General features: G+C 41.5%; 1 protein-coding gene across 2 annotated transcripts in view; it reads right to left on the reverse strand.

The window, feature by feature from the left end:
• Window positions 1-24,037, reverse strand: part of filip1l (filamin A interacting protein 1-like) — a 112,878-nt gene extending 88,841 nt beyond the window's left edge. For both annotated transcript variants that reach the window (XM_026157607.1, XM_026157606.1), the window contains exon 1: window positions 23,551-24,037. The gene's annotated coding sequence lies outside the window, so the exon portion shown is untranslated. The remainder of the gene's footprint in view (window positions 1-23,550) is intronic.
• Between the last annotated feature and the right edge of the window lie 247 nt (window positions 24,038-24,284).

Below are 24,284 nucleotides of genomic sequence, written 5' to 3' on the forward strand. Positions count from 1 at the left end.
GTGTCCCCCTTTCACTGTTAATGCCCTACCTGACCCCTGGCAAAACTTTGCTACAGTCGCCCCTGCACAGTTACCAGCTGTCAGCCACTTAGAAAAGAATCCTGGTGTTATTTGTATCTCAGAAACAGTTCATAACTTCCCTTCAACTCACCTAAAAGGTAAACCTGTTTCTCCATCACCTGTTCAGCTCTGATGATTAAGTAAAGACATCTCCTGGTTTCATCTTCATGTTTCCCTCTCACCAGATATCCAAACCGACATCATGACCAGCAGCTTTACAGCTGTGGCTCCAGCAAACATCGGCTGATACTAGAAATTAATATTAAATAAATTCTAACAACAGCTGATCAAGCTAAAGCTGTTGTTTAGCGCGACATCCGGCGGTTTCCTCTTTCTGGCGCAAAGTGGATGATAAACAAACAAGAGAGAAAAGCCGATCAGCTGATCATTGATCAGTTTCATGATTGAAGTAGCAACAGGAGAGGGAGGGGGAGAGAATGAGAGGAGAAGATGCAGCTGACAGCGTAACGACAGAATAACTCCAGCTTTGTGTCTTTTTCCATTCTAGCTCAAGTACGGGGCAAACTGTGTTCCTTTTCAGCTCAATACGAAACGCATAATATTTTCTCTGAATGTGGGACGATTCCGTCTTTTTATGGGACGGTTGGCAACTCTACTAACTTATGAATAAAATAAAGTTCATGCTAGCTAGTACGCAGTACAAGTTATTGTAACTGACTGTAAACTTGGTTTATATCTGACCCAGATAGACTGCAGGTCACAACTTCTTACCTGAAGTTCAGTTCACCTGACACTCGGACCGGCGGCTGCCTCGAGTCTCTCCTCTTGCCTCCCCTTTCTCTCATCCACCCGCTGGCCTCCACCACTTGCTAATGTTACTGAATCTGTGGAAGCTCCGCGATAGCCACCACCAAACAACTGGCCAATCCACCACCTTTGATTGTTTATACCGTTACAAAAAAAATAAATAAAAAATCATCGGCCCACCGAGCAAATGCCCGGTATGCCCGATGGCCAGTCCAGCTATGGTCGTGCCATCAGTTAACTCTTTGCGTGCCAGCTATAGGGTTGCCGACCCCTGTATGTATGTATGTATGTATATATATATATATATATATATATATGTGTGTGTGTGTGTGTGTGTGTGTGTGTGTGTGTGTGTGTATATATATATAGATAGATAGATAGATAGATAGATAGATAGATAGATAGATAGATAGATAGATAGATAGATAGATAGATATAGAAGACGGCCGTAGTGATCGATGTAGCGGTTCCGAATGACAGCAATATCAGGAAGAAGGAACACGAGAAGCTGGAGAAATACCAAGGGCTCAGAGAAGAGCTCGAGAGGATGTGGAGGGTGAAGGTAACGGTGGTCCCCGTGGTAATCGGAGCACTAGGTGCGGTGACTCCCAAGCTAGGCGAGTGGCTCCAGCAGATCCCGGGAATAACATCGGAGATCTCTGTCCAGAAGAGCGCAGTCCTGGGAACAGCTAAGATACTGCGCAGGACCCTCAAGCTCCCAGGCCTCTGGTAGAGGACCCGAGCTTGAAGGATAAACCGCCCGCAGGGGCGTGCTGGGTGTTGTTTATATATATATATATATATATATATATATTGTTGTAGACAGTAAAGACACTGTGTGGAAGACAAATCCTTTTTTGTCATGCCGCTTTTTGCATGCACCGCGGTGGGCCTGAGTGAAGACGGCACTGAAGATTTGCCTTTTTTTATAGTGTTTTGCCCAGTGGGGTTCAGTGTGAGTTGCCGTCCCTTTTAACGTGTGTGATATGTTGATTTGTTTTTAACAGGATCCCCGCAGCGCTTATCCTGTCTCCCAGGCAATCATACAATTTTATCGTTTTTACCGTACTTAATAAAGTAAAGCTTTCAATTGTTTTTAGGTGCCGCTGTTACACGTTTACTTTTATTTTGTATTCAAATTAAACCGATTTTAACTGACTGTGTGCCTACGGCTCTGTCCTATCTTAAATAGGTACCTACCACGGGTCATGAACAGAGCAGGAATGAAAGGACTGACTGAAAGACTGAATGGCTGGCTGAACTGAACACAGGTGGGAACGACAACGTAACTGAAAACACTGGGTCACTGACCCAGGAACCCTGACAGTTTACAGCGGACCTTCAGTAATAGTAATAAATCACACAGCAATAGTACATTCACGTAGTTGTAAAATGCATGATAATATGTTAAGTAATCCAAAGTATTCAGAATACGTTACTGTCATTGAGTAACGTAATGGAATACGTTACAGAATACATTTTAGGGCATGTATTCTGTATTCTGTAATGGAATACATTTTAAAAGTAACCTTCCCAACACTGTTAGTTTAAGTGGTGAAAACATTGTGTGAGATGTCTGTTCACAATCAAAAACAAATGCATTTGATTTCTCTTTTGCAGTAATCTGCTCTCAATTTGTAATCTACTCTATTTGGAAACAATGTTGACATTGTTTCAGTTTTTGTAGACAACAACAAGCAGTTTTGTTGGGTAGTCATCATCTGGGCACCCCAAGAGTCTGTTTTCAGTCTAATTCAATTCAGTTCTGTTTTATTTATATGGCAACAAATTGTAACAACAGTCACTTCAACAAGTTTTTGCAAGGTAAAGACTCCACAGTATTAGAAAGAAAACCCCAAAAATCAAATGCCCCACTGTGACAAAACACATGGCGACAGTGGAAAGGAAAAACTCCCTTTTAACAGGAAAAACCCTCCAGCAGAACCAGACTCAGAGAGGGGAGGCCGGGTAAAGTAGAGACAGGAAAAAAGACAGACTGTGGAAGCGATCCAGAGATTAATAATAACTAATGATTAAATACAGAGTGGTGTATAAACACAGAGAGAGTTTATCGTAAGCCATCCAACAGCTGTTGAAAAATGCCACGACATTAAAATTAATGGTCTAATATTACCACCAAGTCGTTGGCAGTGGATCCATCGGGTCCTCAGGGCTGCGTGGATTGGGTTCACTCTCACCCATCGCATGAATGATTGATCTGATGGAGATGTGAGGGGACTGCATTTGGTATTTGCCTGCTGCCACTGTGGAGTTGCATTGCCATGAGGCATGGAGTTGATATCTCCTTATATTGAACCCCTTTACCCCCGCTGCTATTATATTTTATAACACTGATCATTAGTTTTATGGGGATGATATGCACCTTTTATTTGTTTCTTTTACTGCTTTTATGTATTGTGGACATTTTGTGCTTTGCCTGTGCTTACTTTATGTCTACAGGATGCCTGAATTTCCCTGAGGGGATTAATGAAGTGTCAATCTATCTATCTATCTATGAGCTTGTTTGGACATGTGGTGTGTTTCAAAGTAAGACTCCAGGTTTACTTCACCTGTCAGTGGTTTTAATGTTGGGGCTGATCTGTCTGGAGCCAATGATGTACTTACAAACTGACAGACGAACACTGGCATCCATTCTGGTGTGGCGCTATTAATGAAAAGAGCTAAATTATTTAGTCATGAGTTCCCTCCCCTGCCTTTCCCGAGGCCCTTCCATTACCTTGTGCTCTCATTAGGCAAAGAGGACGATGGCCGAAGCCAAAAGCAGAGCTGTTACTGGAAACAGTTGGCAGTTTAGTCTTGTCTAGCAGAGACCACCAAGGTTTCTTTGACTTCCTACCAGGTCAAAAGGCTCATTCATTCAAAGAGTTTTTACGCAATGAACTCACCAAGCCAGCCAGCCAGGCAGTCACTAACTCATAAAGCCTTATAAGGCCAGTTATAATGGCCATTAAGTTATTTTATCACACATGTGAGTTCCTCACAAAGCGATTAGGCTTATTATTATGGAGCTTTATGATATTGGGTCTTTTCTAGGACTGCTGGGACTCACAATCTTCGACCAGGCCCGTTCTGTGGCACATTAAGGCACGAGAAGACAAAGCCTTTCCCCAGATGTTTTTTAATCTTTTAAGAAAACAACTCATCAGGGCATCAGGACTCTCTCCTATAAGCATTTGGTATCCCTGAAAGATAAAAGAGGACTTTTTTTTTTTTTACTGTAGTGATGACTTCACTTTTTATATGTGTTGGATGTGAAGCAGAGGAAAAGGGCCATTAAAGTCGCTGGGGTGAAAGGTGAGCAAACAGGTGTGCTACAAAGAGAAGGTACCTCACTCTTTTTCAGCCAAACACACACACATACATTGAAATGCAAACAGCAAGCTGGTGGCATGCGAGCAGAAATCTCGCAGACACGCACAGAACATATGCATGCGTGCACACACCCACCACTGCAAAGACACATACACCGAGAAATTACAGAGAAAATTCCTGCAGCCTGACATCACGCTGCTGTCGGGATGATTGAGGGGAAGAGAAATGCAGATCAAAAGAGAGCAGAGAAAGGGAAGAGAGGGGTGGGAAAGACGGAGGGGCAGATCTTCTGGTAGCATGCTGCTTACTGAACAGAGTGTGGACTAAATCACCACTTAGAATCACTTTAAGAGGTAACCTTTAATAAATCGCACTGGATTTGGATGGAACATACCCAGTGTTATTAAAAAAAAACAAAAACAGCTTTTTTGCTTATCTTGGTTCCTAAAAAGTTTTGACACAGATGTTTTTCATTCAGCGCAAACAGAATTGTCTGTGTTAGCCAGCTTAGAGACTAAAGTATACACCTCTAAACCAGCACTGGGAAAAATCATTTCAGCTTTGAGGCAGCAACAGGTTAGCTTACCTCAAAAGCTTTTATTAAAAAGAAACAACAGATGTTAAATGTGAGGTTTCTATAACTATAAGCTGTACAAAAACAGTCGTTCCCAGCACGAGGCTGCTATTTTACAGTGGACTCCAACAACCGTGGATTTTGGCATGGTTGTTGGACTATTTCAGAAACTGTTGAACTACTGGGATTTTCCCACACAACCATCTCTAGGGTTTATAGAGAAAGAGAAACCATTCAGTGAGCAGCAGTTCTCTGGGAGAAAATGCCTTGCTGATGCCAGAGGTTAGAGGAGAATGACTGGGCTGTTTCAAATAATAGGAAAGGGGGGAAAAAAAACCTCAAAAAATCAACCCATTACTACCAAGGCATGCAGAAGAGAATCTCTGAAACAGATGGGGTACATTAGCAAAAGACCACACCATCCTATCAGCTAAGAAGAGGAAACTGAGAATTTCATTTTAAAATATAAGCCCCTCAAACTTCGCTAGCGTTGGAATGTTTTTGGCAACATTATTACACCCAGTGCAGTAACCAACACAGGCAGTGTTGGGACTTGATATATCATTGTTTTGCTTAGATGAGCTCAAGTTTAAGTTTTTTCCTTAACTGAAAATAAAATTTTGCAGCTGCTGTCTTTTCACTCAACAGCATTAACATTTACCACATTAAATTGTATTTACAAAGACCAGGACATTGTACAAATGTTCCTGCAATTTTACAGCAGTTCCAGCAGTTTACTGTATACAGGAAATTCTATTCATTCTACTCCCAGAAGATGGAAAAAATTTACTCTTTGAACCATTAAAAGTGATGGTGTGAAATAGAAAGTTGTTCTTCATGGAGGGCAAATTCATAATGAAATAATTGAAGAATTTACTTAACGCTGTACATTATCACACATAACTGTAACATGTCACTTATTTTTAACACCACCAAAGTTTGGTGTAATCAAAGTCCAGTTTTAGTGTTTGGTCCCAGCTATGCTGTTCTTTCTTGTTTATTGCATTAGTTATTATAAACTGATTTATTCATCTTTTACTCTGCATGCATTTCTGCTGAATGATGTCACGGCATCTTCGTTTTCGATCATGTGCATCATTATTCACAATCATAATTATGCGTTTTTGTGTATGCAAGGCCATGTGCTCTAATAGCAAAAAGGAACACATATAATTTGAGGGTCAGCGATGATTAAACTGCAAAGGCATTTGGAGCCAAAGAAGGTCACAATGTCGTGAGATCCCAAAACAGCGCTTTTCCTTTAAGCTCAAACTTAGTTGCACCAAAAAAGGGATTTTGATGTTTATATGTGTTTATTTTATGCCCAATATACTTGCTTATATTGGTAAATAGACTGCTGTAAACAGGATTTACAATGGATTGCACAGTGCATAAAGAAATAACCTGCTTTGAAATGATCTTCTTGACCTTGTGTTATTGTCCCCTACAATATCTTGATAGAACTGTGATGTTTCATTTGTTGCCATTTCTGCTGCTCTCTCAGTCAGATCTCTCTTGAAAAAGACATTTTAATGTCAGTGACACTTTTTACCCAGATATATAAACTTTACATCAAGTTGATTTCAGCTTCTCCCTAGTGACAGGGATGTCCTTTCTGGCTCATAATGAGAGATATATTATACACAATCAAGCCATTTACAACATTTTAAATACTGGAAGTCACTTTTTGGCAAGAAAGGAGAAAAAGCTACAATGGCCCTGAAAGGTCAAACAGACTGCAACTTAAGAAAACACCAGCAAATAGGGGGAAAATGCCATAAAAGTGTGTTGTTGTGGGGGTTTGTTGTTTTTATGTCTATTTTCATTGTTTTATTTAACTTGAGTTGTGTTTTGTTGTACAACGTTTTCCTATTTGCTGCTCTTTCTTTGAGTGACCTCTCAGGGCCACCACAGAAACTACTTATAGCATTTTTAAATCAAAGATAAAAAAAAATACTTGACAAAAAATACAGAAAGACTCAATGAAATAAATAAAAAGCACCTCTTAGGAAATATGCAAGCTTGCCTGTGATCTCAAGACAGTGAGCTTCACAGCTGTTAGCAGAGGTCTGCTGTTTTGTATTTAACTTTTTAAGAGTGTAAGAGTTTAGAGGCCAATAATGTAACAAAAGTCAGCGAGTTTACACCAAAACAGCATCTAGGTGTTTTACTCATATACAGGCACACATACTGTGCGTTAATGGCCACAGTAATACCCATTAAGGGGCAAATATGCACACTAGAGAGGACAGGGACACTTTTAAACTGTGGAAAAAAAGGTGTGGGTCTTCTCAAGAAAAGTGTTTCCATTATAAAATAAAAATATATGTCTAGTGTTTCTACTCATACTGCTTCACTTAAAGTGTTATTAAACACTGCTAAATAGGTCAGCACCCAGAGAAAGGCTGTCAGAGAGTAACACGCTCAGCTGGAGGGGTTTCCTTCGTTGGTCCAAGAGAAACAGTGAAATGTTTACAAACAGTGCGGTTGCCGCAGCAACAGGTAGCGACCAGGATTCGGGCCTCGAGGCTGGAAGAGGTGCCGTAAAACCGTTGAAGATGTTTCCTGCGAGTATTAGTGTAAAGCAGCAGGAGAAGCAGTTTTGGGAATTCCTCTGCACTGAAGTCGTCCACAGCTTCAGGCACACGCTGTAACTCCTCCAGAGCGACGGAGGAGTTACGCTTGGAGACGAATAGAGATGTTTCAGCTCAGATGTAGGCATGCTGGTTTTTGTAAATCAGCAGGGTGGATGATGGCGACTTTCTGCTGCAGGCCTTATGGCTGCTGAAATGTGCGTCTAATGAAAAAGAGCACCGTTGCACATTTTTGTCTTATATCTAGGCCTCCTCTCAGCGGGATGATGCAATCCAATGAAATGTTTGGACTGGCCCGAAACTGTAACAGTGTCATCTTAGCATGTTTCCAATACATGGATTATGCCGCAGAGGCAGGCATCAGATTCAGTAATCATCTAGCATTTCAGAAGTGGAGCACTGATGATGCTTTTTACTGGTATCGACTGGAGAAAAATAGCTCTGCATGCACAGTCATGGGGAATATCTCTTATTTGTTTTTGTTTTTTGGGCATCAGTTCTTGTTGGATTAGTAAAAATGTGCAGCCACACTGCTGCACAGTGGGCAGCAGGGACGTATCTGTTCATCAACAGGGGGCGCCATGCTGCCATTCTGGGTACATTCAGGTGAATATTCCAAATGTGATTCAGCATATTCAAAATCAAACCTGGGTTTTCTGATTGTAAATGTAAAAAAGGGGGCACACAAAAGAAAACATTTAAATCTGCAGGATCAGTGTTTCTTTCTTTTTTTTTCAGGGATCTGTACGATGAAGAATATTGTTGATGGAGAGATTTTAGTGTTTTACAGACATTTGGTGTTGACGAAATAAGGTACTCACACACATGGATGACTCAAGAAAGTGCCAGGAACATTTTGATCCATGTTCACATGAAAGCATCACAGAGCTGCTTCAGATTTGTTTGCTGCACATTCATGATGTGAATCTCCCGTTCCACCACATCCCAAAGGTGCTCTATTGGATTGAAACCTGGTGGCTGTGGAGGCCACTTGAGTACAGTACAACTCTTTGTCATGTTCAAGAAACCAGTTTGAGATTATCTGAACTTTGTGACATGATGTGTTATCCTGCTGCAAGCAGCCATCAAAATGGGTGCACTGTGGTCATAAAGGGATGGACATGGTCAGCAACAACACTCAGGTAGGCTGTGTTGCTGCCTACCTGAGTGGCGCACTTTGGCGCACTGACGGGCCCAAAGTGCGCCAAGGAAATATCCCCTAGACCATTACACCACCAGCCTGAACTGCTAATACAAGGCAGTGTGGATCCATGCTTTTATGTGTTTATGCAAATTCTGAACATTTCCTGTTCTTACTGACTGACGTGGACCCAATGTGGTCTTCTGCTGCTGGAGCCCATCTACTTCAAGGTTTGACATGTTGTGCATTCAGAAATGCTACTCTGCAGTCCTTGGTTACTGTGGTTATTTCAGTTACTGCTGTTTCACTTTGAAACAGCCTGACCTCCTTTGCACTCATTATCTGCAAGCCACTTGTGTCAACTTTGGTAATAAACGAAGTGAGAATTAGGCTTCTGTCCTCAAAATATTCCATGCAATCTGACTTTTTTTGCATCCAAAGGAGTCACCCTCTGCTGGTCAATAGTAATAAAGCAGGTTCAGTGCTTCTCCACTGGCTTCACTATTCACACCCATATAAGCAGTCTATGGCCAAAACACTGTTCTCCAAATGATGAGCTCATTCAGGTAACACGTATAAAAAAAAACAAGACAGGGAAGGAGATGAATCCTCTGGGAAAACAGACGAAGAGCATTAGTTTACATTAAAAGGAATAGGGGAGAAGGCCCGAGTTGGAAACATGAAATGCGGTCGAGCATACATGCAGTTTGTCTCAGTTGCTGCTCTAAATGTGTAAATGCACACACACAGACACACACATACTGTATTCTGCCTGGTATTAGTCTGTATTTGAGCAACTGTGGTGCCAAAAGGATATCTTTCTCATGACCTCACGGCTGGCTTCAAATGTTGCGTTTTACAGTGTGTGTGTGTTTGTCTGCATGAAGGCGTGAGTAATATCATTAATTGTCTAGGTCTTCACTGTATGTCAGAGATTTGCTCTTGTTCTTCCTCATGTTGAGGTCTACGCATTTAACAAGGTCAAGCTCATGAAAACAAAGCCAGACAGCGGAGCAGAACTTCTTCGACCTCTTAACCAGAACTAAGACTAAAATGACTTTTTAATGGCGCCGGTCACACTGTTTTGATTCAAACATGAGCGCAACAGAAGATGACGCACACCAAGTGAGCCTCACGCTGTGACTGTTGCTCTTTAAACCCACTCAAACAGGCTCTATGTTTAGCCAAGCTGGCTCCCATGGCAGCCTCAATACGAGGTCTAAACATGCCCGATATATTTAATATCCTGTATCAGCTTTCATTTTTTTGGCAGATGAGTCTTGCTCAGTGTCATCAGACTGTAACCTTGTCGCTTCTGGAGTAGGTGATTATGAGAAAGAGGAGTGATGGAGCTTGAGTTGTCCAGGAGCTGCCGGGGGTGTCACTCCACTGGATGGCACAATGAACAAACCAAATGTGAGGGGTCGTCCGGTTCAGTGGAAGGCTCACCGGCGTGTTTCAGACGTTTGCATGACTTCGTCAGTGTTGATTGTTGCTTGGCTGTACAGCTGCACTAATCAATATTCAATGTTGGGAAGGCTACTTTTGGTAACCTTGATTTCTAATCAAATTTATGCAACATCTACATTTAATAGCATTTTACTTGCTATGCTAAAAGTTATTTTAAACTGGAAAATTAACTCAAAGAGTAAATGTTTGTGCAGGTTTGATGTCAAGTAAGTCAATGTTGGCTGCATTTTGATGGCTAGTACTGAAGCTTTAGCACCTCTTTTGTATTTCAGAAGGAAAGGTTTGGCACATTTCCAGCACTGAAGGTATTTTTGTCCAACTAAATGGACGCCCACTTTGACCGCTAAAAGCTATGGGCATTGGTAGGATTGTAAGGAAAGAAAAGCACATCCCCCTTTCACTGGCCACCTCCTTCAGCTCACCTGGGTGGTCACACTGGGTCATCCCCAAGCCAGCCAAGATATATATAAATAATAAATATATATGTCCAGCATGTCCTGGGTCTGTCCTGGGGTCTCTTAATGGTAGGACAGTACTAGGACACCTCACAAACAACCTCGACTGCCTCCTTTCAATGCAGACTAGCCTCTGTGAATCATTGTGGGGTTTGTGTGCCTTTGTGATCCCAGGACCTTTGTTGTCAGGGACATATGCTCCTAGTAGGATCTCCCAAGGCAAGCTGCCCAACTCAGGGACAGCTTTTCCTGGGCCTGACCCTGAAACAAGGCCAGGGAGGGGGTTCGAGTAGCTGCTGGTTTTACTCAATGGGGTGCAGCCAGGTGCAGCATGAGGTAGTTCCTGTGGAAGTCATAGTGCTAAATGAAAAGAGCCTTCCTAAGTCGTATGTGTTATTGTAAGTACAATAGTTTTAACGAAACCTGTGATAGGAAAGACCTAGACTAGACCTCAAAAAGTGCTTAGAAGATGCTCTGCAGTATCCAAACAAATTTGTATCCTGTTCACATCCTCGTTGCACTAAAGCTGACAGAGCTGCTAATTTAGTTCATAGTGATATAGAATTTCTATTGCACACCCCTCATTTGGTATTCACTTGGAGTTTCATTTATATTTTGCCACAAAAGGGAAACAGACTGCACACTGTTAGGCTACAATTTAATAATTAAATTCTCTTTAGAAACCTGCTTTTGAAAGCGATGTTTTGATCCACTGTCACCTGCTAGGGACAGTAATCTGAACTGATTATTGCCTGTAAAAGAAGAGCCTGTTTTTCACACTTTGAAACATGCCTGGGGAAGATCCTGTGGATTGAAAACATTGTCTTCAAAAGAATGTTTTATAAGTGACTTCAAAGATTCAACTGGAGCCTGGTTGTGCGCTCTCTTTTCACTTATATTTATACCAGTTTCACCTATAGCACTCAAAACAAGGCACATCTTCACAAATTTCCCAACATTAGGCAGAATTTAAAAAAAAGAAAAAACATCCAGTTCTGTTTAAACTTGATCCTCTGTTCCTGCTCTCCCTCATGTGTGCCCAGCATGATGGAGCAGCTCCAGACAGATATGGTGGTAAGGAGGTGTGAATAGCTGAAACAGCCTGTCACCACGAGGGCCACCGTGGAAGATGATGGATCACCCACAAACTCCCACATCCCAACACCTCATTCCTCCTCTGTTTAATCCCAAAGATAAACACATATAAACACCTGCAAAAGTCAACAATTGTACATGAATCCAGTGTGAAGGGCAGCAATCTTTTCCAACAAATTATCAAATAAAGTTTCTTTAAATCGACTGATACAGAAAGATACAACCAAAAAATATTGCAGCTGTTTATGCGTTTTCTTAAGCTTCCCATGTCAGGCACTTTAAGACATGGACATGCTTTTCTACAAGATAGTCAGCAGATCGGTGTAGGTAGGGTTTAGGCTAGGTTTGAGATTTGAGATGGGCTTACTGTGTTTTTGTTCACATCAGAAAGTGTGTGTTAACTAAATGATTCTGTTACAAACCTTTTCATTTTCCCAGGATTTCTGTTGATACTTTCATTGATTTCATTTATTGTTTTTGTATTGTTTCTGTGGCATTTAATTTTCTTATTGATTTCCTGGGTGAGGTGTTCCAGGCATGTCCCACCGGGAGGAGGCCCCGGGGCAGACCCAGGACACGCTGGAGAAATTATATCTCTCGGCTGGCCTGGGAACGCCTTGGTGTTCCCCCGGATAAGCTGGAGGAGGTGGCTGGGGAGAGGGAGGTCTGGGCCTCTTTGCTTAGGCTGCTGCCCCCGCGACCCGGTCCCGGATAAAGCGGAGGAAGATGGATGGATGGATGGATGGATGGATTTTATTTTGTGTACAGTGCTTTGTGACCACTTGTCTGAGAAATGTGCTTAATAAATAAATGTTACTTACTTATTTGAATACTTATTTATTTACATACTTCACTTACTTCTGTGTGACTTCAAAAGTTTCCCTAATTTTTAATTTCATATCATCATGTAGGTGCCAATTTGGTCTGGTGTTTGCCACAAGTATTATGAAGGTGTTATATGATTTACATTTTTTTTATTTACTCAAAGGCAATGAGCTACAGAGCTGCACTGCTAAACATTTAAAAGATACAAAATGTTTTTCTTGTTTTGGTGTTTCACTCTTTTTAACAGCAGTTTTATAGCATTATAAATGTTTCTAAATTGTTTTAACAGCTGGAGTCTTTCTTAATTTGAGGTTAAAGTGGAGTCTTGTTTTAAAGTAGTTTTCATAGGAACCTCTGCTTCAAACAGCCAGCAGAGGGCAGCACTTTTTTGTGTTTTGGGGAGTGGCCTTGTGGAACTTCTGGACATTATCAGATATTCATTTGGCTACATAGACTACCACTGGCTTCACTGTACATAGTTGTTAGGGAGTGTTAGGGAGTTTAGCAATATTTTCTTATTCATTTTAGCATTCAGTGTCTGTTTTTATGTAGCATGAATGTGTTTTGCTCTTCCTGTTTACCACTGCTGCTGTCTAATTTACTCTGTTGTAAAAGGATCATTGCATTGGTGGCAGCTTTCATTGTCAGATCCCTTCATGGACCTGGCACTAAGCAAGCTGACCCTCTCACAGATTAACCAATCAATGAACAAGTTGGGCTGTTAAAGGATTGTCTTAGTGTCTGTGGGTTTACCCCAACATTTTAATGTATTGTGAGTTCACAGTCTATCCCAGACTGTGGTCTGAGGGCAGATTAGCTGGTAAGCAGGCTGTTAATTTGTCTCGTCATGGAAATCTGCCGCATCACTCATGACATAAATAATTACATCTGAGGGTGTGTCTTTCTTGGACGTTTTAGCGTTCGCTACATAACAAACCTCACAAGGCATCAGCATGCAAGTGTTCATTCATGCATGTGATCCCAGTCAGTCCATCCGTCTGTGCAGTGACAGCAGATTGAAAGTAGAGGATTACAGGTTCGCAGCATCGATCAGCTGGCCCACATGGTGTCACTTTGCCCTCACACCTAATGCCACTGATTAACAGATTACCTCTGTTAAAGCAGGGGGCTTTTCCCTGTCACTCATTAATGACTCACAGATTGGCTCAAAGTCTTCAGTCAACATCAACTGAAAAGTCCAAAATCTGAATGTGAGCTTTGGTATTAAGACACAGAATTCTGAATACATGTTACAACAGTAACGGAAGGTGGGCGTGACAACACATAGATCATCAAATGGCATTAAATCAATTGTATTCATGTTCATTAGCCATGATGTTAGTCCTAATGCAGAACTGAGTAAAAACACCAGCAGAATTGTTGACATTCCCACCAGCCTCAGCTGTTCCAAGTGTGTGGTGCTCGTCAGGGAATGTTAAAGTTAAAATTAAGACAGCGAACATTGTAAACAGCAGCATATTAGCATTGTCAGTGTGAGAGGAGCATTGCTGTGCTTTATAAGTCCTCTGAGTAATGCTAGCGTAGCTGTGAGGTCATACATTACAGATGAAATAGAAGGTAAAACTATTATTGGACACGTTTTATTCTGCTTCAAGTCATTGTGATGATTTACTCTTGTGGGAGTCGTTTTGTCTAAATAAGTGAGATTTTTTAAATTGGAAAATTATAGTAGTAGTAAATAATAAATGAAGCACATATGTGGTGATATTCCTCTTTATCCTCTGAATTATGACTGATGTGTCAGCTCCTTTTTGCCTGTAATCCAAACTGTCCAGCAGCCAACAAATCAGCCTGAGCTAAAATTAGTAGGTCACCCAATCCCCTGCACGGTAGAGGTGAGGAGAAGGCAAGAAGTCAGATAAGAACTCTACTCTAGTCAGCTCCAGCCAGGGTTTCATTTAGAAAGCTTTGAAGGTGCTTTTCTCTGATTGGCCTAAATCACTAGACCTGTGGTTGCTGCAGATTTGTCCTATATTCCAAAATAAGCTGTTTGAATAAACTTAAATGGGACATTTGAAGCTGCTACTGTAACAGCACAGTGAACACAAAGAAAACCTGAGTCACTAACCAGGCTGGGTTTGAAGAAGTGGAAAGTTTTGTATGATTTCTAAAAATGTGTGAGGACTGAAAGCTTTAAAGGTGCACAACGCTGCTCCTTTGTGCATTTTAAATTAGTTCACATTTGGGTGTTTTTTAATTGATGTGAGATTGTCAGTCGATGATTACAGAAAGGTTAGCAGTCTGTTAGCTTCATTTAAAGTCTAAAAGCACACGCAGTGAACCTGCTACAGCATATTGAGAGCCAAAGTACTGGCTGCAGCAATACAAGTAACATGTATCCAGGTGTGCACACGTGTACTGTGTGCCATACATAAGAGTACATGAATTGGTACAAATGGGAAAAGGAACAGAATGCAGTGATTAGCAAATTTCACTCACCTGTATTATGTTCACAACAGAATAAAGAAAACATATTGAACGTTGACACAGACATTTCACTATTTCCTGAAAAATATCAACTCATTTTGAATTTAATGCCAGCAACACATCTCAAAAAAGTAAAAGTAAGTGGTACTACAGAGAAACAGCTGGAGGAACATTTTGCAGCTAATTAGTGAATGTTGCTGTAGCACTGTAGAAAGGCAGAGGGTCATCAATCTGCAAAAAAACTGCATCTACAAATTATGGATATTCCTCAAAGTAAAATTCATCATCTTTAGTGAATAATAGCAGCAAAACATTAAAAAAAACTGGAGAAATCTCTGAGCTGCTGCTATGTACTGCACTCTATAGAGGACTGAAGCTGTCAAATAATAATAATAAATAAAATTAATAAGTGACTACATAAAAATAAATCAAAATCCCATAAAATACTGACACCAGATCTACACGTCAAATAGTTTTACAAATGCATGAATTAATTATCATTTTTATTTATTTACCTTTGTATTAGTCCCCTTATTACTTTCAAATCTCGTGATCCTACTTATTTATTTTCTTGTTAAATAGCTTTATCTTTGGCTAGGCTGCTTTAACACCTTGGTTATCTGGTAAGCTGACATTTCTGCTGTGATCCTGGTATTGATTAACCTCTAGATGAAAAGATGACCTCGTCACACATAATTATTTGCTCACTAGAGCAGGAATGGATTGACGATAACAATTAAAATGATAATTCTATATTAAAAATACATTTTGATCATTTTAAGACAGAAATGCAGTTGAAAATTGTAAAAAATTGTATAAAATTATTACAAAAGCTAATTTTGAGAAAAATAATTACCCACTATGTAGGGAAGGGAGATAGTTATGGTTCCCTAAGCATCTTTATTCAGTTTTTAACTTAACCCAGTTGCCCAGCAACATCCTCAGTAAGCTGTCCAGTGAATCACAACAAGGGCAATTTACAAGTCAAATGTCTAAGCTGTAATTACAGCACAACATGCCACTGAAAACTGTAATAAACCGGGTGGATGTGTCTGATCGACAAACAGGTATTATAGATGTGATTGTCTGAAACGTCTCATTGGAATTTCATTATGTGTGATCAGGATTTTTGGTTTTGTTTCCTAAAGTGAAAGTGGGGTGAGTTCAGTTTCACCTGTGCTGGTCATTCATTTTAATCTATTAGAGGTGACTGACAAGTACGTATAGGTTAATCATCATAGGTAAAAATATATCATCATACATAACAAGATGAGGTTTGTCCCGAGGTTGTATCAACTCAATATTTAGTGGCTATGCTGCATCCAAGCAGCAAAGCAATATTTCTCCAGGAGCTGACTCATGGCTTCTTTTGAACAAGATCTGAGCATTTCATTTGTAAAGAACAGAGCTGCAGATCTCTTTTGTTTTTTGTTTATTATTCTTTGAGTCATCAGTGCGGTTTATCAGCTGAGGAAAATTATAAATCCTTCAAGTTAGCTGCCTCTGCATTCATGTACTTTTTTGCACAGCAGTTGACAAAAACAACGTAACATGTCGTGCAAAAAACACATCCCTGATTCAGGCACAGGGATCGCAGCGCTAGAGAGGACGAGAGGTTATAATAAAACCGCAACGCTTTCATGATGAGCTGTGGAAAACCGCAGTTCATCCTGTCCAACTTGGACACCAAACTCTGAAGCACTATTGTGGCTTTGCCCACCCACCCCACCCCCCCGCCCGCTCTGCTTATGAGTCATCTTGGCAGAGGGGTGTAGCGTTCTCCGCTTCATCCGCACCAACACTGTCTGCTGTCCAGCCTTTGGCCTCGTCCCAGACGGACACTGCAGCACTCGTGCCAAATACAGTCTCTCTGTGAGCAAAAGACCCCCAGTTAGGACAACTTCCCACTTCATCCAGGCGAAAGTAAGCAAATATGTCCCAGGGTGCAACAGTGACATTTCTCACTGTGACACTTGTGTCCTTTCCACTTCTGCCCCTGTTTGCTCTCCACATGCCTCACTTCTCTTAAATAAGAGGTAGCAGGGAAAATGTTAGGGAGGGGGGATCATCAGAAAATAGTCTGTTAACTGACCCCGTCATTTAACGAATGCAAAAGCCACTCACAGTTACAGATCCATGCTAAGCCCGCATCTCAACTAGGACCATTTCTATGGCAACACCAAACACAGACAGGAGCAACAATGGAGGCTTAGGCCCAAAGAGGAGCACAGACACACTCACGGACCCCTTTGGGTGTTTTATTTTTTTCCCCCGCAGAGAATTTTTAGCATCAGGCTGCCACCTCTGTCACTTTATCCCATCGTGTTGCATATGCCAAGAATTTCACAAGCAAAGCCAAGGCCCCTAGGGGAACACAATGCAGATATAGCAGCAAGATGTGAGCTGGTTCATGCTGAGGTTGGATTGTAAAGAGCTCTATAGAGATTACATTTATATAATGTTTCTCCACAAAGCAGGCTAAGCTACACCCATGGACACGCTATGTTTTAGTCAACCATAGATTTATCCCATAGTGTGACAATCATTGTGTTTACTTTTTCTTCCAGTAAGAAAAACTATTGCTGTCAGAATTCAGGTGTGTGCTGAATGCACAATGCCAAGAAAGACAAGAGCAATGAACAGCAATTGTTGCTTCAACATGGGAAGGGTTATAAGGTCATTTCCAAACAGTATGCAGTCCATCATTCTACAGTGAGAAAGCTTATTTAGAAGTGGAGAACATTTAAGACACATGTCAGCCTTCCCAGAAGTGGACGTCCCAGCAAATTCACCCCAAAGTCAGATAAAGCAATCGTCTGAAAAACTGAAAGATGCCAAAACCTACATCTCAGACTCCACAGCCTCAGCTAGCATCCTGACACATTCTGCTGCATCATGGAAACAGCTCTGCAGTGGCCCCTTATTGTATATTTAACTTAGAGTAGAGGGACTAAACAAAGTAAAGGTGATGACGCGCCGACAAATCCCAACAATGCGAATGACGAACATTCACAGCACGAGGAAATGAAAAGACAGCCAGGGTTACAAATCCGATAAAGGTGACAAATGTTTTCTGGTTTCTTTGTAATAAGCACACATAGTCGAGTTTTCATGTGTATCAGAGTCCTATAGTTCATTAGGTGCTGTATGAAGTAGCAGTTAATAATATGACCAAGGTAAAAGTGATAAAAGTCTTCCTGTTACATATTTAATGGGTTACGACCTGTAGACAAATAAATATTGTGCTTTCTTTGATAATTTACACATTAGTAGAGTTTGTCCCTTGTTTGAGAGTTTTATAGATTTTAGTTGTCTATTTATATTACTTAACAATATTAAGCTATGTTCCTCTAACATAGCTAATCTTCACAGGCTGAGCAAGATCATATTTGTCTGTTATTACAGCTTCAGCTTCCGACGTGTGTTTTGTTCAGAGCACCAGTTCGATTCAAAGTAGCGACTCCGTTGTAGTTTAGGACGTCTCTCGAGAGCCAACGCAAATCTTTTTTTTGTTTATTCTGCTTCTGATGTTCCTTTTCAAGCGTTCTTCATTTGTTGCAACATATGCAGACACAATACAAGATTCAAATGAGAATGAATGGTTACAAGTATATACATATGACTCATAGCTGACAAAAAGAAAGTGATCTGAGCTGTCTGGCAAGTTATTGAACTTTGCAGATTATGCAGAACTTCAAAGTGAGTTCAAAGAGTTTTTTGGGTCTGGGATTTCACCATGTTGCCTTTTTCACACATATAATTGAAGCCTCCAGCCAACCCCCCCCCCCCCCCCCCCACCTCCTGCTGATAGTTTTTAATGCAGCACAGGCAGTCATCCGTCACTAATGCTCCACGGTGTACTAATGCACCTCGAGTGTTACTTGCTTTACTCTTGCACGGAGATGAGCGACGACCACGACGACCGTGTCTGCCGCAGCAAATCATGCTGTAACCGCTCAGAGCAGAACAGGCTTGGAGATACCCTGGTGAATTATTTATGCGCTTGGAGTTGAGCTGTTCCTGTAGTGAAGCACCTGCAGGAAGAAAAGCTTTGCTGAAGCAGCGTAAAGATAATTTAGCTCCCATCCCGAGTGTGTTTCATGTGTTTTGCACTAAACACACCATCTACGGTCACCAGTGCACCTTTCTCACTTTTTTTATAGCCACTTGTCCACGACACTCTGTTTGTTTGTCTTGCCTTGCTCTCATGGGAATGTCTTCTGCGAAAGCACACTCCAGCTGATCTTTCAGTGCCCCCCCACACCCACCCCTGCCTGAAAAATGGATCTCGGCTGGCTTATTTTGACTTTGCTTGACAGCAGAAGGCAAGCTGTGAGAAATGGAGAGAGAGAGACTAATGTTGGACAACACTGGGGTTTCTCCCAGTGTCGCGTATATATAGTGCTCTTTTCCCAGAGCTGTGAGCTGTTGGTATTCTGTGAGAGAAACAGGATCCCCACCAATGAAACGAGTCACTGTTCCTGCAGCCAAGCACCATGTGGCCCACTACCCATGCACTTCTTGTACTTGTCGACCCCACTACGCCCAGCTCAATTAAACAATCTGCAACACCCGCAGTTTTTGCGTATCAGCCCTGAAGCTTTTTAAGGAGCCACTTTCAACCATCAAACTGAGAAGCCGAATCCCCCGCTAATCGCTCAGTACTGATACATTCATTCAACAAGTCCTCCAAATCAGGGGCGGATCTAGAGAAATTTTCTTAGGGTGGCATGACGGTGGCAAAGAAATCAAATGGGGTGGCAAAATCAAAGCCTTTTTTTAAAACACATATGCAGGTGGTTACATATGGTTAAAATAATTCAAATGCAGTAAGTATACACGTTTTTCATATAAATATAGTCTATAACTTAATTATTGTCTGTAGCCCACATAATGACACACTTTAGTTACATAAAACATGTGAGTTTTGATCTTATGTACTGTATAGCCTTTATAATAAATAAATATGTAGCCCAATAACTATAAAATCCAGAAAACTACACAAAATGAGGCGGTTCATTTACAAACACAAGTCTAATTAAGCTTCAGACTGTTTTTTGTTAGAAAACAATCACATTGTTATATGCTTAAATTACACAAAATGTCAGAAATCTGCACTGTCATGAACCAAAATTTAAACCTAATTTGTTGGATTAACCCACTGAGGTCTGAAATACAACTGCCCATTTTTGATTCCTTTTGAGTTTACGCTTGTATTTCACCCTCAAATTGTTTCATTTTGGTTTTTTCCCCTTGCCTTGTTTGGTATCATTCTTTTCAGCTCAACTGAATTTAGTTGTTTTTTTCACTGACATACTGCATTAGTATTACTGATCTGAAATCACACAAAGAACTTAAAAATACGAGTAGTATTTTTTTTTACTGTAAAAAAAACCACAGACATGTTGAGTAAATTTTTATAACTTGAAATGCAAATAGAAATTGTACGTTTTGTAAACATATACAACTATTTATCTAAAAATGCAGCCAATACACCTGCCGTTTTTTGTTTTTTTCATTTTCTACAACCATTTAAAAATATTACTAAAACTAATATGAGAGAACAATCAGGTGTTGCAATAAGATGCCCCACAAATGATGTGTGCCAGTAAAAAAGAAGTTTGTCCACCAAAAGACAGAACAGCACAGGGATAAACCTGCAGGCCTGACAACAGGAGGTGTATCACTCCGCTGGTTGACAGTGTTTACGTTGCAAATGTGCCTCTGTGACATTCATTAGTGTCCTCACTGACACACAAAACAAAACGACTACACAACAGAACAACTACACAAGACAACACAACACACTAAGTATACACTCCACACTAAACGTCACAAATCTCCCACATCTAAAAACTCTCTCGCTCTCTCTCACTCGCTCTGTCTCGCTGCGTGGCTGCAGCTTGTTGCTATGTCAGCTTACATCAGTCATGTGATTTGGAGGTGCAGCGTGTCCGTGGACCACAGAGGGTTAATAACATTCACCTTCCTTCCATTTCCAGAGTGTAACATCTGTGTAAAAAGTGAAATTCCCATGATGTTGTTCAAAATGTGCTCTGGCACAATCATAAACATCGCTTGCTACTGAAAACAAGAAAAAAATCCAGTCCTGCTATGGGCTGAACCATTTGTTAATGGTGGTGGGGGGAAACACTATGCAATCAGTTTTAGCATTTATATTCACCGTTGACTGTAACTATGCTCAAACTGTTAATGCTATCTTATTTTAATAAACAACACTGTCATATGGAAAACCTGGGGTGGCACTTGGGGTGGCAAGGGATAATTTTAGGGTGACACTTGCCACCCCATGCCACCCTTGTAGATCCGCCCCTGCTCCAAATTAAACGGCAATCACCTAATTTTCCTTCACAAATGGCCGTTTGACGATTACTGCCACGTTTTTAGTAGACTAATTTAAACTGCCTTGAAAAAGCAAGAAATAAGGATTGTAGTGTTCAGGTAGACTATGTGTAACGATTACAGACTCCTGTCATGGTTAAAGTTAGGTTCAGATAACTGACACAATGCAAGCGGCTAGTCAGTTAGGAGCCTTATTTTGGTTTTCTCATCCAGGGAAATCAAATACTGTTTTAGGTCACAGACTTGCCTGAGCATTGTTAGACACTGACAGATAAAGTTTCTCTATTTAGAAAGTATAAAAGCCCACATTTGGAGGTTGGAGGGGTTATTAGGTTGGAGTAGGTTATAAGTTTGTACTCGCCTAACCGTTGCAGTTTCCAAGGGGATGAAAAAGGAGTAAACTTCAAGCATCTTTGATCCATGTTTTTAAACCCTGAATTTAACCACCAGTCGCTTCCTGCTGATGAATCAAACACCTTCAATAAGACCTTTTGAGCTAGACCTTCTAATCCAGTCTACAGCTGGTGAAGCTCAGGGTGCCAGGAGGTTTGCCTTAATGCGTGTCTTGCTTAGCGATCTCTGCCCCACTACCCTCAAACTGTCAATCAGACTGAAAGCAAAGCACTTTCTAGCAGGGCAGGATGTCATTTTTAAAGTCATTTGAAGGAGTTTATACAAAACAGGTATAAAAAAAAATTGGAGTTTGAAAAGTTTCTGTCAATCTAAAATCTGACATGTGAGGGGCCTGTCATTGCTTCGACACTCCCATCAGGGCCTATGGTGAACTGTCTATAAATCATTCACACACATACTATAAACACCATTCACACTAAACCTGCTGATCATCCTGCTGGCCAGCCCCCTTTTGTTGTCTTAAAGCAGATTACAAGCACCAGAAGGCCGTGGCTCTCGGCCCCGCTATCATACATGGTTAACCCGATTAACCGGTCACTTCCGGTCACAAGCTAAACTGCAAGCCGTTTAAACCTGAACGGCAAGGCATCCTTCTGCCCAAATATTTACTCACAGGAAGAAGGTTTCTTCCATTCGGGAAGGAGTGCTTCGAACACCTGTCGATGCTTTTATTGCAGACCTTTAAACATCAGAAAAAAAGAAAAGAGGTGGAAATGGCCAACTGTTCCAGGAGCCCAAAAAAGAGCCCCAAATTCCACCTATAAATACCAGCCTCAAGCCATCATCGTTCACATCCTGTGAGTAACCACAAACCAAAATGTTATGTGATGATCTTTAAAGGCTATGCTAATCCTTTTATTAGTAACATCTCTCGCTCTCACTGTGCTGACCACCACATACCAGCACGTCATCAAACTATGGATGCCAGCACAGCACCTCCCCAATCCCATAATATGGTGAAAGATTTGGCATGTTATAAGCCAAAGGAGAAAATAATAAAGTGAGAGTTTCATAATTAAACCAGTGGAAATGCTTCATTGCTACCAGTCTCGCCCACGTCTTTCAATCTGAGACTTGAGTCCAAGATTGGTAACTTGACTCCCTCCCTCCCTCCCTTCTTCCCGTCACCCACCCCTTCTGGTTGGTCTCAGATACTGTATGACACTGCTGTGGGTTCTCATGGACACGCTGCCCTTTGGAAATTCCCCGGCTGCAACTAATACAACCCCGCCGTGTAACACCAGCGTCCGCTCGAGCTAGTGTCACCGCACAGGAGTGGATGAATTATCACCGCCAGCTTTGATGTGGTGGGCAAATTGATCACGAGGCATGCTGCCACTGCCGGGGCCATATCATGTTCTGCCCTCATCAGCAGATTCAGCTGTAATGGTGATTCCCTCCAAGAAAGCAAAACAAAAGTGTCACGCAGAGCCAACCGCAAAAAGAAACCCAAATGTGTGAGAGCCTTGTCTGTCCCAGCCAAAGAAATAAACCTAATTAGAGCAAATTCAACCTGATTAGATTGAATTAAGATCAGCAGGAGTTCACTGTGCCCTCCCCTCCTCAGAGCCTCGGGTCTCCTCTGGCCTCTAATCTTTGTATCTATTCAATTAGCAGCAACCTTGCAGAAAAGCTGCCATAATGCAGATTATGTTCTGCTCAGTGGTTGTTCTGAAAATCCACTGAAGTTCAGCGCATCTGCGCAAAAGGCTTTGCAGAAATACAGACTATACTTCAATAATAAATTCAGGATTTTTTTTTTTTAAATCAAGATTTTTTTTAATAAATAAAATACAATTTTGAAAATGCCAGGCTGACTAGGCTGAAAATGAAATACTTGTAATTTATTACAAACATGACTCAGTGATAATTTTCCATGACATCCATGCACAATCACACAGGCTCACAACGTTTTGCATTTGTGTATTTGCCTCCAAAGGAAACAGATGATATACACACATCTTATGACACAAACACACACACTGTCTCATAGCCAAGCTCCAGCCTTACCTCTCGCAGCAAATCTTTAGCCCACGGTGCTGATGTGCCTCTGCAGTGCCACTGGCTGTGCCTTCAGCCTGCCAGCTCGGATGAAGTGTTATCCTCAGTGTGAATGTTTGCTCCGCTCTCCTTCCCTTTGCAACGCTGAGCGTCCCTTCTCTCTCCTCCACTGCCGTCACTGCTGCTGCCGCGTCCTCAGCTGGCCTCTAGTACAATCCAGGTGGTCTGATGAGTGAGAGAGAGGAAGAGGACAAAGAGGACGAAGAGGTGCGTCTCCTGACAGGGAGCTGCTGCTGCTGCTGTGTGTGATGATGTCTGTGGCTGGTGACTATGAAGACAGACTGTGTGTGTCTGTGTGTGAGGAGAGAGAGCAGAAGGGGAGAGACAGGACCTGCCATGCAGAGATCAGCCCTGTTGCTGTTAAATTTAAACCACCCTGCCTGCTGACACCTTGAGCCACGGCTGCTCTCCCTCTCCAGCACACTAACACACTGGGACGCAAGTGCACACGGATCCCTGATGGTGCCATATGGCTCACGAGCCTTTGGGAGTCTATGACTATCAGAAGAGAAATAGTGAGCGGGGGTGTGAGGGGTGAAAGGAAATGTAGGTGTTTTTTTAAGGTGTTAGTGGCTCAAATAAACTAAACATTGCCCCAAAACTGCTTGAAGATGTGAACAAAATGACTTTCAAAGTCAGCAATGTCAAATCCACCAGTCAGTGAATCTATCCTGTCAGTGTAA

The sequence above is a fragment of the Astatotilapia calliptera genome, chromosome 23 (genome assembly GCF_900246225.1).
Source record: "Astatotilapia calliptera chromosome 23, fAstCal1.2, whole genome shotgun sequence".
Taxonomy (NCBI): Eukaryota; Metazoa; Chordata; class Actinopteri; order Cichliformes; family Cichlidae; genus Astatotilapia; species Astatotilapia calliptera.